Here is an 18327-nt window from a genome sequence, read left to right as displayed (position 1 = left end):
TCTATCTTCATTATTCCTTTCCAATATGATTTGGATCTATTAAAATATTCCATAGTCATTTTAACATAAAAAAAAAAGAAAGAATCGATTTACAGAGCTAAGAAAACTCACTTTCTCTACCTAATGGTTTTATGAGATTTATGAGAGGGGTTTGACAATTTCTCACAAGGGATTATATTATTTTTGTTTTAGTTTTATTATTATTGTTTTTATTTCCTTTCAAGCAACATGCAGAAGATGGAGAAGAGAGCCTATGGAAGAAAGGCATATACAAAAGATTATTTTCCAAAATAAAAAAATAAAAAAATCAATTGGGATGGGGATCTTCGATGATCAAGAAGTTGCAAAGCGGTGAATAAAGTTTTATGCTATGGAAAGGAAAAGTAGGCGAAAAGCCAGTTGCCAGCGACAAGAACGAGTGTGTGAAAGATTTTACGTTTTTAAAAATAAAAAGTAATTGAAAAAAATGATAATTAGCTAGTCTCTAACATGTCCAATTTTAAACACATGGTAATCAATGACTTAAAAGTGGTACGAGCTGACATGATACCATTGATACGTGTAAGATTTTCTCTTTTGGAAGGCTCTTACTAATCACCATAAATGGGCCACGTTGCTCAGTAGAATAAATCTCATATGAATTAAATAAATTATCAATAAATTCACAATATTTCTCATCAACTAATATTGTCTCAATCATTACATCTTCTCATAGAAAAGATATGGATGGAGAAAAATAAGTAGAAGAACCTAATTGATTACGGTTATATAATCTTTCTCCAAATACAATAATTAATTTCCATGTTTTTTGGTTTGTAAGCTTAACAAATTAAGAAATTATATGAGCCAAACAATGCCACGATACGCAAAACAAGAAATGATAAAAGGAAAAAAAAAAAAAAAAGGTACATCAAGTAGGTTTGATTTATACTTTCTTGATGTTTTGTAAATTTAATCTCCTTAATTTTACACGCTATGTGCTTACTTTTTGACTTTTATGATTGTCTTGTATTCTCCAGTAATTTACTTATGAAATTTAACATCTTTCTATAATATATATATATATATATATAATAATAATAATAATAACATCTTTCTATAAAAATATATATATAATAATAATTTACTTTTCTTGTCAACGTTAGCATTTCATTGATTCAACCACAATATGATCTGCATAAAAGAATCTCATTTTCCAACAAAATGATAAAATCTAGACTTCAAATCAAAGAATTCAAAAGAGACTACATCATTAACAAAGCTTTGCTATAAGTTATAAGGTAATTATGGATAGTTAATTGTTCAAAGCACTAGCAAGGAGTAATGCTAGTATTAAAGTCCACATTCAACCCTGAAACCCGTGGTACATTTCACATTTACTACTAGAAATTTTCAATCTTCAGTCTCCATCTTCAGCATTGTCATACTCTTGCTTCAAGCTCAGTAGCTTTATCCTGAATTTTTGGACTCTCTGAAAATAGGGCACAAAACTACTTCATGAAAAACAAAGCAAATATACAGATGGAAATTAGAACAAATTTTCAATTTGAAAATTAATGCATAATTATTAATTTGAGATGAAACATGCATGTACAAAATGTTGGCTGTTGACTTATAACTCCTTAATAGCATTCACATATCAAAATCAGATGTTAATCACATCCTATGATGTAAATCACCCAAACAAGGCTTTTAACTTTCAACTCTTATCCTTGATTTCAATATCTTAAAGATCTCTAAAGAGTAAAGAAAATAATGACATCTTCTTGTTTTCTCCAACTAACTATCTAAAACTAATATATATCAATCAATTATCAAAGACGAAGAGTATAGATATTTGAATATCAACAGTTGTCCCGTGATGATCTCTGTAAAATTATTTTTAATATGATAATTGCTAATTGAATGCATTTATTGATTTTTATTCTAAAATTATAATATGGAAAAGTAAACAACTATTTAAATTGCCAAAATGTGAATAACTATAAACTTTGGTATCTACTTTAATTTGTTGTACTACTACTGGTTTTGGTATGGTTGGGTCTACTGTTATATTGACTTATAATATAATTGATGTCAATATTCCCTCCTTGCTAAATGCTTAATTTTCACCAATGAATGCTAAGAAAAATATGACGATGTGCAGGAGAAATTAAGAGAGGTACCTTTTTATAACATTTTGATGCAACTCTTTGGCCAAGCAACCGTACTTCCCAAAGCTTCAATGAGATTTTGAGGTTCATTGGTAGGTTTATATAATTTTAATTTCTCATTAAACATATGTTCAACCCAAATTTTCCAACAATCTCTACTAAGAGGCATGTGATGCACTTTTGCATATCGGTCTTTAGAAGCAATCTTTCCTTTTGTCACAACTTCTTCCACATCAAACTTTTATCAATGCAAGAGATGACATGTGGTATTTTCATTATGAACAGTATGTTGCATATTTCCACTTCCAGTTCCTTGTTGTGACTATAATTAATAATAAACATAAAAGCACAAGAGATAAAAGCTTATGTTAGAATTTGTGCCTAAACAATATTTTTGCAAAGATAATCAACTTACGTTGCTTATATAGTTACTTTTCTTATAGAACAAAAGGAATCCAAATGAAGAAGTATTTAGAATAGATGCATGGACTGAAGGACATCTTAACAAGAATGGTGAACCTATCAATGAAGCAGTCAATGACGCATTGGTATATCCTTTTGATCATTTTTGTCAAATTTAATAATCCAGCAAGTTACTCCTTTTTTTTTTTTTTCCTTGTCCTTTTTTTATGCTGTCTATTGAAGATTTGGTGTACTATTGTCCCACTTCCTGTTGGGGTGAGAAGGTTATGACCAAGAGCAAGCTAGCTTGAAGTGTTAGCAACAAGCAAGCTTTTGGTGATGCTTTTGGAAATGGTTGTGTATGAGTTGTGTTTTTAGGTTTTGGTTATGGTGTTTTCTGGTTTTTAGGGTTCCTAGAGTGTTCTAAGGTGTTGAAGAAGAGATGAGAAGAAGGGGACCACGTTGATTTTTGAAAATGAGGCTTAGATGTTTAGCCATCTCATTCATTTAACAATATAAGCTTGAAATTACAACTAGTTCACACATGCCAAGCATGTGAGCTTACAAAATGAGTAAAGTATTTGAAATTTAAAAAGTAAAATGGTCAACACCTAACTTTTCATACACAAAAGAGGTAAAAACCAGCTGCAACACGTCTATTCCAAATATAGTAAAAAGTGGCACATGGTTTGAACTAAGTTCCTATTGTTAATTAGTTTGGGTAAACAAACAAACTAGCTTCACCTACTTAGTTCCCCCTTTGTATCTGATTATGAAACTTGGTTTGAAGCATCCTTGGTTATCAATAAATATTATTTCAAGAGCTAGGAAAGTTTTGGAACCGGATCATGGGCCAAACAGCTCCAAAACTGACCCATACTCTGCATACTGGGCCCATCAGATACAACAATCTGTTTGGAATAGAAAATGAACTTTCCCATGTCATTTTGACCTGAAATTTGAACCATAGTCTTCTATATATGTATGTAGACATCCCTCAAACTTTTAGCCCAAAAATCCATTTGTAACCTGAGATATAAGATAAACAGTGGACCTATGTTGCTGGAAATTATGAATCCAGCACCATAGGCATTTCAAGTATAACGTTCCTACTCTTTTGTGCATATTTTTGCCTATGCTTTTGCATACATAACTTAGGCACAAAACATTATCAAAATATACCTTGCATCAATTAAAAACATACAAAAAATATAAATTCATGAAAGGAAAGGGGGTGATACCAAGGTGTGCATGCTAGCCGGTGACATGCACCATCAAGTGGCAAAATTGCCACACTTCAACACTCATCCTTGGCAATTTTGTATGAGACATGGAGAAGTTCTCTCAATATCTCAAATATCTTCTTTCCCAATGGCTTGGTGAAGATATCCACCAAGTTCTCTTCGTAAGTCACATACTCCAACTTCACTTCACCACTTGGTTCAAATTCCCTTAAGGAATGATACTTGATTGGTATGTGCTTGGTCCTCCCATGTTGGACTGGATTTTGTACAATTGCTATTGCTGAAGTATTGTCACACAATATTACCATGGCTTCCTCTTGCTTCAAGCTCAAGTCCTCCAATAATTTCCTAAGCCAAACACCTTGATTAGCACAACTTGAGCAAACAATATATTCGGCTTCTGCGGTGCTTTGTGCAACGGTTTGTTACTTCTTGGAATTCCATGAGAAAGGATCATTTCCAAGAGTGTAAATGTAGCCCGATGTGCTCTTTCTATCATCCAAAGAACCAACCCAATCACTATCACTATAACAAAACAAAGCTTCATTCATGCCATTCTTGTACCATACACCAAAATCACTAGTACCTTTCAAATACCTTAGGATTCTTTTTGCACAACTAAGATGATTTTGTGATGGACTATGCATAAATCTTGACAAAACAGCCATACTAAACATGATATCCGGTCTAATAGAGCATACATATAAAAGGCTACCAATTAAACTTCTATAGATGGAAGGATTTACCTTTGGAGAATCATCATCCTTCACCAACTTGGTGCCTTCATTCATAGGTGTGGCAACGCTATTACAATCCTCCATGTCAAAATTCTTGAGCAACTCCTTCACATAGCTTTCTTGATATACGAAGATGCCCTTGGATGATTGGACAACTTTAATTTCAAGAAAGTATTTCATCTCTCCAAGGCTAGACATCTCAAAGTTCAATTTTAGCTCACTTTTGAAATTACTCACTTCTTTCTCATTACCACCGGTCACTAGGAGGTCATCAACATAAAGAGACACCAACACCATGCAACCATAAGTCCTAATATACAATGTAGGCTCATTAGGACTCCTCCTAAATCCATGCTTTGTCAAAAAACCATTTATCTTGGCATACCATGCCCTAGGAGCTTGTTTAAGGCCATACAAGGCCTTGTGTAGCTTGTATACCTTCTCTTCACTTTCTTTCTTCACAAAACCTTCGGCTTGCATAACATAGACCTCCTCCTTCAATACTCCATTCAAGAAGGCTGACTTCACATTAAGGTGATATACTTTCCAAGACTTTTGTGTCAAAATTGCAAGGAGAAGTCTTATGGTTTCCATCCTTGCAACCAGTGCAAAAGTCTCTCCATAATCCACACCGGCTTGTTGTGCATATCCTTTGACAACAAGCCTTGCCTTGTGCTTGTTTATGGACCCATCCGGATTGTACTTAGTCCTAAAGATCCATTTCACCCCAATAGCATTCTTTCCCTTCGGTTTTGTTACCAAGCTCTAAGTGTCATTCTTGTTTATCACATTGATTTCATCTTGCATGGCTTGTATCCACTCTTTTTTTTCCATAGCCTCTTGGACATTGATTGGATCACTCAATGCCACATTACACCTTTCATAAATCTCATTAAGAGGTCTTGTGCCTCTCACACCATCACCAATCTCCAAATCAGCCCCTATGGAGATTTCTAGCTCATTCTCATCATATTCATCATCATGGGCAGCACCTTCATCATTTCCTTGTTCCTCATCCTTATCATGAGCTTCAAGCCGATTGTCTTCATCCATACTAACCAACTCCTCCTTACTACAAACCCATTTAGCTTCCTCATCAACTTTCACATCTCTACTTATCACAAGTTTCTTGGTTTCCAAGTTATACACCCTATATTCCTTGGTCACATCACTATAGCCAACCAAGACACCAACTTGTGACCTTTCATCAAGCTTTCCTCTCTTTTCTTGTGGTACTAGGATGTAACAAATGCTTCCAAATACCCTTAGATGGTCAAGAGAAGGCTTATACCCAAACCAAAGCTCAAATGGGGTTTTACTCCTCAAAGACTTGGAGTAAAGCCTATTTTGGATGTAGATGGATGTATTAACTCCTTCGACCCAAAACTTCTTTGGCAATCCACTTTCAAACAACAAACATCTAGCCATCTCCATGATGGTACGGTTCTTCCTTTGACATACATCATTTTGTTATGGTGTGTATGGTGTAGTGAATTGATGAACTATACCATGATCCTTACAAAGTTGTTTGAAAGCCTCACTTGTGTATTCCCCACCATTGTCCGTCCTTAACACCTTTATAGTGCAACCGGATTGATTTTGCATTAACTTCATAAATTCTACAAACTTCTCCAAAGCTTGTGATTTTCTTTCAAGGAAATACACCCAACACATTCTTGAGTAATTATCAATGAAAGTTATGAAATACTTGCTGCCATTTAAGGATGGAACACTCATAGGACCACAAATATCCGAACGTATAAGTCCTAGCTTCTCCTTTGATCTCCAAGAACAAGATTGAAATGGTAGCGTAGTATGCTTTCCTTTTTGACACACTTCACACACATGTTCTTGCTTCTCTACCAATGGCATGTCTCTAACAAGTTCATGTATGCCTACTAATGACTTAAAGCTAGCATGGCCTAGTCTTTTATGCCAAAGTTGAGAGGTGTTCTCAACTTTGGTGTTCAATGCAACCGATGCACCATTTTCATCCATATTCAACCTAAAATTCTTGTTCTTCATTCCAACACACATTAATTCATTTCCATGAGGATCAACTATAGTGCATGTCATGTTTGAGAAGTGTAATGCATATTTGTTCTCAAGCATTTAACCTACACTAAGTAAGTTCTCACATAAAGAAGGTACAAAGAGAACATCATGGATAGTTTTGATACCTTTGGTGGTGTGTATCACCACATCTCCTTTGCCTTTCACTTCCATCAAGGCTCCATTTCCAATTTTAACTTTGTTGTGGCTACTCCTATCTAAGTTTGTGAACCACTCATGCTTGTGAGACATATGGTGTGTTGCTCTACTACAATGATCCATCCTTCATCATTCTTGATGCTACTAAAACAAGTAGCAACAAACAACTCTTCGGATTCACTATCACTTGCATTATCTTTAGCAACATTTGCTTGTTGCTTATCTTTCTTGTTAGCCTTGCATACTCTTTCCACATGACCCTTTTTTTGGCATTTATGGCAAAATGCATCCGGCCTCCACCAACACCTTCTTGGATGATGACCTTTCTTCTTGCAATGGTGACAAGGTTCATAGGACTTCCTCTCGGGTTTGCTAGTTTCACCTTTCTCATTTATGACCTTAAGCTTGTTCTTCTTTTGATTTTTTGTCTTTTGATGTTGTTTAGACACAAATGCAGCCTCCATTGATTCTTCATGTCTAATCCTCCTCCTTTGCACCGTAGCTTGCAAGGCATTCACCAACTCAGTCAAGGAAATTTCATTTAGGTTCCTTGACTCCTCCAATGAAGATATCTTAGCTTCAAACCTCTCGGACAAGGAGATAAACACCTTCTCCACAATCCTTTGGTCACTTAATCTTTCACCTAACAACCTAATTTGATTCACCACATTAAGAAGCCTTGTGGTGAACTCCTTAACCGTTTCTTTGTCTTTCATCTTGATAGTCTTAAACTCCCTCCTTAGGTTAAGGATTTGCATTTGCCTTGTCCTTGCACTCCCTTGGAACTCATCTTGACTTTGTCCCAAGCTTCTTTGACACTCTCACATGCCATTATCCTTGTGAAAATGGTATCACTAATACAAGAATGAATGGGGTTGAGAGCCTTGAAACCTTTAGCCAATTCCTCCTCATGGTGCTTGATTTGGTTGACCGTTGCCCCTCGTCTCAAAGGCTTGGGTTCTTGGGGATTTATGGTGACCTCCCAAAGACCATAAGCCTTCAAGTAGGCTTGCATCTTGATACTCCAAATGTTGTAGTTCTCCCCATTGAAGATAGGAGGAGAAGGAGTTGAAAAACTTGAAGAAGCCATGTGAATGTTGATTTCGAGTATGAAGGAATATGAAAATATATTTGTGCTTTCAAGTATCTCTTCACTCTCAAGGAATGAACCAACCCAAAAACCTCACGAATCTCACAAAAATGTGCCTTGCTCTGATACCACTTTATTGGGATGAGAAGGTTATGACCAAGAGCAAGCTTTCGGTGATGCTCTTGGGAATGGTTGTGTGTGAGTTGTGTTTTTAGGTTTTGGTTATGGTGTTTTCTGGTTTTTAGGGTTCCTAGAGTGCTCTAAGGTGTTGAAGACCACGTTGGTTTTTGAAAATGAGGCTCAGATGTTTAGCCATCTCATTCATTTAACAATATAAGCTTGAAATTACAACTAGTTCACACATGCCAAGCATGTGAGCTTACAAAATGAGTAAAGTATTTGAAATTTAAAAAGTAAAATGGTCAACACCTAACTTTTCATATACAAAAGAGGTAAAAACCAGCTGCAACATGTCTATTCCAGATATAGTAAAAAGTGGCACATGGTTTGAACTAAGTTCCTATTGTTTAACTAGTTTGGGTAAACAACCAAACTAGCTTCACCTACTTAGTTCCCCTTTGTATCTGCTTATGAAACTTGGTTTGAAGCATCCTTAGTCATTAATAAATATTGTTTCAAGAGCTAGGAAAGTTTTGGAACCGGATCATGGGCCAAACAGCTCCAAAACTGACCCATACTCTACATACTGGGCCCATCAGATACAATAATCTATTTGGAATAGAAAATTGACTTTCCCATGTCATTTTGACCTGAAATTTGAACCATAGTCTTATATATATGTTTGTAGATATCCCTCAAATTTTTAGCCCAAAAATCCATTTGCAACCTGAGATATAAGATAAACAGTGGATGTATGTTGCTGGAAATTATGAATCCAGCACCATAGGCATTTCAAGCATAACGTTCCTACTCTTTTGTGCATATTTTTGCCTATACTTTAACATACATAAATTAGGCACAAAACATTATCAAAATATACCCTACATCAATTAAAAACATACAAAAAATATAAACTCATAAAAGGAAAGGAGGTGATACCAAGGTGTGCATGCTAGCCAGTGACATGCACCATCAAGTGGCAAAATTGCCACACTTCAACACTTCCAACTCAACTTCAAGCTCATCAGCATTCAGTTTAGTTGTTAGTTGAATATTTGATCAATGACTATAATACAGCTGTGAGAGTCTATGTAATTATTTAGAGAAGTACTATAATCTAGCGGTTTTTGTTATCTACATTTGCAAGTCTTAGCTGAATTTGCATTTTACAGGAAAAATTACAAGAATGTAGTCTATCAACTTTGAATCCTCCAAAGAAAAATTCTATAAGAAGATGCTATTGCACAAATATGTGGACCTGAACCTTGTGGAAGAGTTAGAACGTTAAATACACTACTAATTGAATTGATGATGTAATAAAATAAATTATCCAATTTTAGAATTGACCTTGTCATGGCGGAATCAAGCATAGCCCTTTTCGACTCATCGTATGCACAATTGTTTGATTCAATCTCGTTTTTCTGAACCTCTTGCTTAATATTGTCTAGATTATGAAATAAAACATTAATCATTAAAAATAATTAAAAATAAACATGACAGTTTGAAATAAATTTGTTACTTTGAATTTAGAAGAAAGTCTATATTTCACAAATGACTTCCATTCTATATTTGAGTTCACATTTGTTGGCCTAACAAGGGCAAGAGCAGCTTTCTTATTTGGTGCTTTACCAGGTTGTTTCATCCCTTTGTGATCTTTGCTTCATATTGTCTCCAATATTTCCCCATCAGTTGGAAGACTATTTTCTTTCGTGAATCATCCAAAATGAATTTTTGCTTCTTTTTGTTTTGTTTTGTTTTGCTTTTGTTTTTTTTTTTTTTTTGGTTGAAATATATAATTATACAAAGTAATATAAAAGTGAAAAAAGACAAATAGAAATTGGATAAGTAGCATACCTGAATAAAGTCTCAAAGTTCATTCTTCTTTTTCTCATCAACTGATCCACAATAGGAATATACTCCCTTGTTATGGCTCCAACGTAAGGTGCGAATTTGTCTGTATAAGTATCAACTACTTGACCCCATTCATTGAATTGAATTGGCAATTTGGTCCTCTTGTCTTTTTCAGTTCAATATTTTGATTTGTGGCTTGTGGGTGTTTCTCAATATCAGCATATAGTGAAGACGAAAATGAAGAGTATTCAACTTCGCAAGACATCCTAATCCCCTCATTTCCATTACGAGTTGCAGCAGCAAATAATGCTTTTTGTTCTTTGGGTGCTCTCTTCTTAGCTTACTTAGAATACTTTGCAAGAATAGAAAAGCTAAACAAAGAAATAAAAGTATTTTTTAAAATAAGCAAACAAACTTTTTCAGTTTAAAAGTTACTTCAGGATTGTCCATCATTTAGGTAATTTAGGGGGAAAAAAAGGAAAAAGTAAAAGGAAAGTATATGTTTGATATACTATAAAACAATAAAGTTAATTGAAATCATCATGAATATATTCTTACAACAATATTACAACAACCTTTTAAATATTTTTCAAAGATTTTACCATGTGATTGTCTAGGGAAATTGATCAGCAATAAACCCAGCAATTTCTAAAGTGCTCAGTTTTCACCACCATTACATCCACATCAGTTTAAGGAACTGAACAAGAGACATCCCTCTCAAAATGAAGAAACAATGGGTAGTCACTTATTGGGCAAGTGTATGTAATCAAAAATTGCTATGGACACAATATTACCTTTTGGATACGTGGCACACTAACAAAGTTGCTCCAACTATGAATATGATCACTTAAGAAAGAACAGTAATTTCACATCACCCTCTATCGGCAGCTTTACTATTATTTAATTAGAGGATCTTCATCATAAGCTCTTCAATCAGTACAAGTATAGAAGATATTCATGAATCATACAAGTTGTCGGAGGATATAGTATAAAAGTTAGAAAGAGGTTGATCTTTAAACATTTTATTAAACCCAACAGCTTAATCAATAGCTTATACAGAGGTGTGTATATATTTAAAGAGAATATGAATTACAGCCATATAAGCAGAATTAAAGCCAAAAAGCAAAATTTACGTTGATAAATGCACCATTCTTTATCCATCATCAAGACCAAAAAATAAAACCAAAATGGAAGATAAATTGAAGCACTGCAAATGGATTTAATCAAATACATAAACTACTAGAGTATTTGATGATGATCTTATTGAAGTAAATGGAGTTCTTACAAATAAGATGTAAACAGGACATTCAACTGGCATGCAAAATTTAAGAAATATAAGCCATCATTACAATTAACAACAGAAGATAAATTTTATGACCATTGAATGAGATAATTTTGAATGGAGAACTGTGAGAAACTAGAATTCCAAGAATTGCTTAATCATTGCAAACCATTCCCTCACATATAGAAATAAAAGGCTCTGTTCTTTCATTGATATGCCGAGGAGGTTTAAATACAATTACATGATAACTATACAAGGTATATATCAAATAAAGTTACAAACAGATATGGAAAATATTACAGCAAATACAACAAGGTAAATCGTGTAATATGAGAATATTAGGTTGGTGGCATAATTTCCTTAATAAGCTCGACATATTCCAATGCAGAGGTATTCGAATCGTGTTTGCATTTCTCACAAAGCTCAGTGATGCATTTTCTTTTTTCATGTTCATAAAAAACCTGGTCGGCCATTGAATGTGGAGATTAACCAGATTACATAGTTCATCCTGAATTTGTTTCAGCCACACTGTTTCCTCGGAAAGATACAGCCGAGTTCGATTTGCGAATGGGTATCACGAAGAAGAATATAGTGTCAAAGAGGTTCGGGTTTGATGCTTCTGCAATAAAGGCACTTCAAGCAAAATACGAGAAAAAATTAAGATGTTGAGCTTCGAGGGTCGAGGCACTGTTCGTTTTCATATGTACACACTTTATTGACTTTAACAAAAATGAACCAGGACCAAAGAAGTTCTACAACATGCTACGTTTAGTCAACCTTTATCCAAGATTCGAACCGCTGTTAGCGAAAAATTCTTTCGGGAATCTTTACCAGATAGTTGTCATAGGTCTGACGTACTTAAGTTTCAGGGAGGAGTGTTATGGTCTTGCTAGAGAGGTAAGAGAGGAAATAAGGAAGATTGACAATGAACATGTGAAGAAACTGCAACAATATGGTGATGAACACCTAGATTTTATGAAGGCAGGAAGTAGGAAATTCATGAAAGATGAGCTGATGGCGTTTAGCTTCACTAGTTTGTGCAGATTTCCTGTTTACGAAGCTGATTTCGGATGGGGGAAGCCGATATGGGTTGGTTCGCCAGCCTTGACTTTCAAGAACCTAGTTGTTTTTATGGATACCAAAATGGGTGATGGAATTGAAGCTTATATTAGCTTGAAGGAAGAAGATATGGCTAACTTGAAGATGACCAAGAGTTCCTCACATTTGTTTCTCCACTAGTACTACTTGGGTGATTAGGAAAGAGTTTGTAGGTGTTTGTTGCTAAATGCTTTTAGCGCACCAAAAAAAAAAAAAAAATAAAAAAAAAAATGATGGTAATAATACCCTGCTGTTCTTTCTGTTGTTACTATGCACTTCTTTAAATTAAATTTGTTTGCATGCAACTTCTCTTTAAAATAATTTTGTGTTACTTGATAATAATGTTCGTCTTGAAAGAAATTTTTTTTTGCAACTTCAATTCAAGAACCATGTACAGTTTCCCTTTTTTTCATATATATATATATATATATATATAGAAACAATAATGATGAAAATATTAGCGCGAGCAGGAAAGATACTAATTCTAAAAAGTTTTATAGTCTAATCCTACTGCACTGCCTATCCAATAAAACAAAATTTGTAAAAATATATATATATATATATATATATAAAGCTAAAAGAGACGTGGTTTGGTTTTATATTTAGAATTCTTGCACTTGTGTATTTCTTGTTACGATGAAAAAACTAACCTAGCTTTTTCTTATGCTGCCAGCTTTCTCGCTGCAAGAAAACTCTTTTCCACCTAACATCAAACTGTTTATAATATTGTAAGTTTATAATCTTTTTTTTTTTTTTTTTTGGGGACAAAATATATAGAAGGTGGACTAATTCAATGCAGTCAATATATAATTGTTCCAAAATATGTGCCAAGGGCAAAGTTATTGTTTCCTGATAAAAGGTGATTTTGTTGTATAAAATATATATAGCTGCAACAAAAAAATTATTTTGTTTTCTATTTTTGATGACTAAGATGGATCACTCACTATATATATATATATATATTGTTACGAAAAGTAGAACAAAAATAATAGCAATAAAATAAAACAAAACACACACAGATTTATGTGGAAAACCTTTGACGGGAAAAAACTACAGGCAAAGAGAGGCCAATCTTTTTATTTATGAAGATTGGTATAAAAGGTGAGCAAATAAAGCTGCAAAACTACTACATCGGAAAAAACCCAAAAAAAAAAAAACAAATATATATATATATATATATATATCTATTGTAACACCACAGAGCCATATTTTTTCTCTCAAAATAAATTCACCAAATGGGTCGCAACGCAAGCTTTTCCGATCGGATCAACAAGAATTCAGAATACCAACTCTAACAATCTCCACCTTCACATGAATTCCATTCAAGGAATAAAAAACACAAAACTCCAATCTTCAATAAAAGTTGCCATCCTTTTCCACAAAAGCCAAAGCTTAGCAACGAACACCAACCAAGTCCAAGCAATGCTCAAACTTGGCTACTGGAAGTGCCTTTGTCATCATGTCAGCAGGATTATCATGAGTACTAACATTGCTAACAACAATATCACCACAAGCAATAACATCATGCACAAAATGATACCGAACATCTATATGCTTTGTCCTCTCATGAAACATCTGATCTTTCGTGAGAAAGATTGCACTCTTACGGTCACAAAAAACTGTGGTAATTTGCAAATCATCACTAAGCTCACCAAATAATCCTTTGAACCAAATAGCTTCCTTACAAGCCTTAATAATAGCCATGTACTTTGCCTCAGTAGTTGACAACGCAACTGTATTATGCAAAGTAGCTTTCCAACTAATAGCATAGCCACCAACAGTAAACACATACCTAGTGAGAGATCTTATTTTATCCAAATCTCCAGCAAAATCAGAATCTACATACCCAATGACTTCATCTGTAGTCCTCCTAAACTGCAAACAAACATCAGAACAGTCACGCAAGTATCTGAAAATCCACTGAACTGCTTTCTGATATTCTTTACCAGGTTTCGCAATGTATCTACTAACTGACAAACTGCATATCCCAAATATGGACATGAACAAACCATAGCATACATGAGAGATCCCACTGCACTAGAATATGGAACTCGAGACATATAGTCAACATCATCATCTGATTATGGAGATAAAGCAGATGAAAGCCTGAAATGAGCTGCTAATGGTTTACTAACATGTTTGGCATTCTACATATTGAATCTACTAAGAATTTTCTCAATATAGCCTTTTTGACTTAGATACAATCTGCCTGCCTATCTATCTCTAAGAATTTCCATTCCTAGAATCTTCTTCACCACTCCCAAATCTTTCATCTCAAACTCTCTACTAAGTTGGGCTTTAACCTTTCTTGTCTCTCTCTTATCCTTTGTTGCTATCAGCATGTCATCCACATACAAGAGTAAGTAAACAAATGACCCACCATCACTCCTCTTAAAATAAACACAACTATCATAACTGTATCTCTTAAAACCATTAGATATCATAAATGAATCAAACCTTTTGTACCATTGCTTAGGAAACTGTTTCAGACCATAAAGAGACTTTTTCAATAAGCACACATAGTCCTCTTTACCTGAAACTACAAAGCCCTATGGTTGTTGCATGTAGATATCCTCTTTAAGTTCACCATGTAAGAATGTTGTCTTCACATCTAACTACTCAAGCTTAAAATCATGCAAAGCCACAATACCAAGCAAAGCTCTAATTGAACTATGCTTTACAACTAGTGAAAACATATCTGTAAAGTCAACACCTGGAACCTGACTATAACCCTTTGCAACTAGTCTTGCCTTATATCTGGCTTCTTCAACTCCTAGTATCCCTTCCTTTATTTTGAACACCCATTTGCAACGAACAACTTTCTTACCCTTGGGCAATCTTACCAAATCCCATGTGCCATTCTTATGTAGAGACTCTATCTCCTCCTGCATAGCAATCATCCACCTGCCAGAATCATCATAACTAACTGCCTCTGAATAAGTAGAAGGTTCTTCACTTGAATCAATACTCTTTGCTACATTCAAGGCATAGGCAACCAAATCAGCCTCAGCATATCTCTGTGGAGGTCTAATATCTCTTCGAGGCATGTCCTTAACGATTGAATATTGTGGTGCTGGAGGTGGTGGTGTAGAGATAGTACCACCATGTGTCTCTGAACTAGGTTGAGGTGTCAACTCTGATGTAGATCCCGACCCAATCTGAAACTCAACCTGTGTACTGGATTTCTGCTGACTTATATCATAATAATCACTAGAAGGCAAGTCTCGCAGCATAGCATTTTCATCAAAAACAACATCTCTGCTAATTATGATCTTACTAGTTTCAGAACACCACAATTTATATCCCTTCACACCAGGCTTATAACCTAGAAAAACACACTTAACAAATCTGGGCTCCAATTTCCCATTATCAACATGAGCATATGCAGGACATCCAAAAATCTTCAAATTAGAGTAATCAACAAGAGTACCAGACCATACATCTAGAGGAGTCTTTTTGTCAATAGCAGTTGACGGAGACCGATTAACGAGAAAACAAGCTATAGAAGCCGCTTCAGCCCAAAACGACTTTGGTAAACCAGCATTAGAAAGCATGCATTGTACTTTCTCCATTATACTCCTATTCATCCGCTCTGCTTCACCATTTTGTTGTGGAGTTTGACGAACTGTATGGTGTCTCATAATTCCTTCTGACTTACATAAGACATTAAACTCGTCAGAACAAAACTCCAAGCCACTGTCAGTGCGCAAATGTTTTATCTGCTTCCCCGTTTACTTCTCTATCATGGTCTTCCAATCTCTAAACATAGCAAAAACTTCACTCTTCTGTTTAAAAAAGAACACCCAAAGTCTCCAAGAGAAATCATCAATAATGGTCAACATAAAACTAGCACCTCCTTTAGAAAGCACTCTAGATGGTCCTCATAGATCAGAATGTATATAATCAAGTATACCGTTGGTGTTGTGAATGCCTTTTGTGAATTTGACTCTCTTATGCTTCCCAAAGACACAGTGCTCACAAAACTCCAATTTGCTAATATTTTGATCGCTAAGAAGTCCTCTTTTGCTCAACTCAGCCATACCATTTTCACTTATGTGACCAAAATGCATATGCCAAAGTCTAGTGACATCAGAATCTGATAAAGAACGTGTAGCAACAGCCGCATCTCCTATAACAGTAGAGCCCTGCAAGACATATAACTTGGCAGATTTTCTCTGCCCTTTCATCACAACAAGAGCACCTTTACTAACTTTCAGAACTACACCTTCACCAGTGTACTTATGCCCTGTCGAATCAAGAGTACTCAATGAGACGAGATTCCTTTTCAAATCTGGGACGTGTTTCACATCCCCCAATGTCCTGACAACTCCATCAAACATCTTAATTCTAACTGTTCCAACACCTGCAATCTTACAAGATGCATTATTTTCCATCAACACAGCACCCTTAGATACAGTTTCATATGTTGAAAACCAATCCCCATTGGGACACATATGAAACGTATAGCCAGAATCTAGAATCCACTCATCACACGGTTTTGAGTTATTATCAAAAACGATAAGGAGCTCTCCATCACTGTAATTATCTTATGCAACACTGGCTTGACTAGAATTGTCTGATTGTCTTCCCTTTTGATTAGCAGCAGCCCTCTTATTCTTGTTCTGTCATTTATAACACTCTGATTTAATGTGTCCCTTCTTCTTGCAGTACCTACACACCTTTTTCTTATTACTTGATTTTGATCTGCCTCTACCGTCACCACCAAAATTCCTCTTTTGCGTTCTACCTCGAATAACAAGACCTTCTACCTAAGTCTCGGATCCACTACAAGCTGCTTCATCTTTTCCTTAGAGAATAAAGCATCATAAACCTCTTCCAAAGTCAGAGTATCACGACTATACAAAATCGTATCTCTAAAAGTATGATATGAAGAAGGCAATGAACATAGCAAAATCAACCCTAAATCCTTATTATCATACTTAACCTCCATAGCCTCTAAATCAGCAACAATTTCCTTAAAGATAGTTAAGTGATCAGCCAAGGACATACCTTCAGACATACGATGAGAATACAATCGCTGCTTCAGATGCAATTTGCGAGTCAAACTTTTCGTCATGCACAATTGCTCCAATTTTAGCCATAATGTAGCAACAATTTTCTCCTTCAAAATGTCCTGTAGAATATGATTAGAGAGATGAAGTTGAATTTGAGTTAGGGCTTTATGATCCTTCTGTTGTTTCTCCTCCGCGGTCCAAGACGAGGGCATTTTATCAAACCCTAATAGCGCATTTTCCAAATCCATATGCACAAGAATAGCCCGCATCTTAACCTGCCATAACGCAAATCTGGTATCGCGATCCAATAGCAAAATATCATACTTCATGGATGTCATTGTCGAAATCGAGTCTAGCTCTGATACCACTTGTTATGAAAAGTAGAACAAAAACAATAGTAATAAAATAAAACAAAGCACACACAGATTTACGTGGAAAACCGTTGACGGGAAAAAATCACAGGCAAAGAAAGGCAAAGCTTTGTATTTATGAAGATTGGTACAAAAGGTGAGCAAATAGAGCTGCAAAACTACTACATCGGAAAAAATCCCAAAAACAAAAATATATATATATATATATATCTATTATACGAATGAAATAAACTTAAAAATTAGAAAAAACCACCACAGAGTCCCATTTTTTCTCTCAAAATAAATTCACCAAAATGGTCGCACCACGAGCTTTTTAGGTCGGATAAACAAGAATTTGGATCACCAACTCTAACATATATATATATATATATATATATATATATTGTATCATGCTACTTGAAAATTAATTAGCAATTTGAAGGCCTTTCTAATATTCTCCAGCAGTCATTTACAGCACTAGTGCATGCATTTTGTCAAACAGAGCATATACACTATAGGCAGGTTGCCTTTATTAATTCCACAAACAAATAAATCGAAATACAATAAATACATAAAAATATAATCAATTATTACGCCAATAAATAATTAACCAGATACGAATCCTGTCTGTTGTCAAAAGGACAGCATGCTGAATCCAGATGCCTCTGATAGTTACCTTGAAATGAACATATTTTCTTCCTCCAATGTAACCCAAGCTTCAATTCCGTCACCTTGTTTAGTATTCACCAAAACTATTGCATTCTTGAATGCTAC

Source organism: Ziziphus jujuba, chromosome 12, assembly GCF_031755915.1.
Source record: "Ziziphus jujuba cultivar Dongzao chromosome 12, ASM3175591v1".
NCBI classification, from domain to species: Eukaryota; Viridiplantae; Streptophyta; class Magnoliopsida; order Rosales; family Rhamnaceae; genus Ziziphus; species Ziziphus jujuba.
This window is presented reverse-complemented; position numbering follows the sequence as displayed.